Source organism: Cicer arietinum, chromosome 7, assembly GCF_000331145.2.
Source record: "Cicer arietinum cultivar CDC Frontier isolate Library 1 chromosome 7, Cicar.CDCFrontier_v2.0, whole genome shotgun sequence".
In the NCBI taxonomy this organism is placed as follows: Eukaryota; Viridiplantae; Streptophyta; class Magnoliopsida; order Fabales; family Fabaceae; genus Cicer; species Cicer arietinum.
The window spans coordinates 37139808-37142413 of NC_021166.2; positions in this window are offsets into that span (position 1 = coordinate 37139808).

Consider the following 2606-nt stretch of genomic DNA (forward strand, 5'->3'; position numbering starts at 1 on the left):
GTTCATCGTTGTTGTGTGTGCATTCTTGTACATCCTTTGTTGGGTGCATTTGTGTTCATTTTTTGTGTGCGTTATGTAACCATGGTATAACTGTAAAAAAAAATTCTGCTCATGTGGTCCTTGACAACAAAATTTTTCTGCGCATGAGAATGATTTGAAAATAGTTTTAGAAGTCTATTTCATGATTCTTCATAGTAGTTTTAGAGCCCTCTGTATTTAAGCCTTGTTTTCTATAGGAACATTGAAGGCTTGCACTCACATGTTCAAGGTGTCAACAGAGACGTAGAATCCAAGGGGAAAATCTTCGTAAGAGGAAAAATATCATATCGTATGAGATAAATAGCACTCACAATGAACCTTAGCTGTAAAAGGATCAGATACAATTATCTCGATCATTATGCAAAAGACCAGATACAAATATTATCTTCTTGAGAATTGAAATTCAACCTAAATCCTATTAGTGTTATTAAATAAAAAATAAAAAACTAAATCCTAGTAGTTCTATAACACTTAAAAATTTAAAATTTTGGAACCGTTAACAAATTTGGTGCTTTTTATTATTATTTTTTTTTATTTTATTTTTTTAGAAAATACTTAGTGTTTATATGTATTAGTAGATACAAAAACTAGAAAGGTAGCTACACCGACAATATTGACATTTTATTATTGGAGATTTTATTTTGATTTTTTATAATTAAGAATAAAATTTTAAGTGATGGTCTTGGTTAAGGGAGTAATAAAGTTATTTGATGGTTTAGAGGAGTTGAAGTGAAAGATTGGTATTCAACTTTTATGTTTAATAAAAATTAACAATTAATTATTAGTAATGATATGTTCAAAAAAAAAAAAAATAGCATTGTGTTAATTTCCGCATGTAAAACATATTTGGATTGTCTCTAAAAAAAAAAAAATTCAAAGTGAAATATGAAAGGATAAAATAAAAAATATTGAATTGCAAAGGGTAAATTTGTACGAAAAAATCTAACCAAGTTTGAAATTGTTTGCTAATTAACTTTCAAGATACTCTTATAGTTTTAAACAAAGTTTAAATATGTATTTGGTCCTTATAATTATAACTGTTTTTGATTTTAGTCCTCGTAATTCTTTTGTTTTGTTACAATTTTATTTTAAAATAGTCTTTCCACCCAACTTCCGTTACAAAAACTATAACATCATTAAACTTAAATATAATTAAAACATAATTTTTTTTTAACCAAAAAAATAAATTTCCAATATAATTAAATTAGGTTTAAATATGTTTTTGGTCCTTGCAAATATGCTTCGTTCTGATTTTAGTACTTGTCATTTTTTTTGTTTGATTTATACCCTTGTAAATTCTAACAAGTTTTAAAATATTCCTTTAATGAATCATTAATAGTAAAAAAATGGTGACACGACTAATTTTGGATGAAGTGACACGTGGTGACCGTCTAATTGTTGTTGACTAGACAATATTTAATATTTAAAAATAAAATGCATTTTAGTAACTCATTTAATCATTTAGTTAAAAACTTAAAACTAGTTAATTAATTAATAAACCAATTAAATAATAAAAACTCAATAATTTTCATCTTCAACCCCAAATTTTTTAATAAAAACTCAACAATGTTCATCTTCAACCCTAATTTCTTTATCTTCAAATAAATTCTCAAATCTAAATTAAAAAATTATAACTCTCATTTTTCTTGTACTACAACTATATTGCTCGAAACGTCTTACAAAGAGCGACCTATTCCGCGACTCAACTCAATAATATTTTCGATGACATAAATTGTTTTTTCAAAGTTTCTTCGAATTTCAAAAATAATAATTTTAAGACGTTTCCATATTGCCATGTCTACAGACGAAATTACTGGGACAAGTTCTTTTGCTTCTTACTACAACAAACCATTTTGATTTGAGGGAAGTCACTTCAAACGATGGCATTAAAAGATGTTATTTTTTCTTACCACGAAAAAGGTTGCTAACGTTCTAAAGGATGACATCCCCGTTGTTCCAAAAAATGCTGAACAAATAGAACATGATAAGAATACTGCTGAATTAACCCAATGAGAACATAATGATTCCTTATGTAAGAATTATATTCTTAATGGACTTGATGATGATCTGTATGATTACTACAGTTTTGACAGCAATACTGCTATATAGGTTTGTGATGCTCTAAAGAAGAAATATGATATTGAGGAAGCAGGAGCCAAAAAGTATGTTGTTAGCCGCTACCTCAAATAGCAGATGACATATGACATATAAGTGGAAGCTCAGTCTCACAAAATTCAGAAAATTGCTCATGAGATCATCACTAAAGGTATGTCCCTCGATGAACAATTTCAAATTGCTGTTATTATTGACAATTGCCCCTGCTTGGAAAGATTTAAAAAATTCTCTCAGGCATAAAACAAAAGAACTCACTCTAGAAAGTCTGCTAACCCATCTTAGAATTGAGGAGGAATCCCGAAAGCAAGACCAGAATGATGAAGTTCTTCTTGTGGCAAATAACATGAAAAAGAAATTCACTGGAGTAGTTTTGAAGCCAAATGCAAACAACTAAAGAATCAGAATCGCACTTTAAAGAACAACAACAAGAACGGGAACCCTTCAAAGGTCCC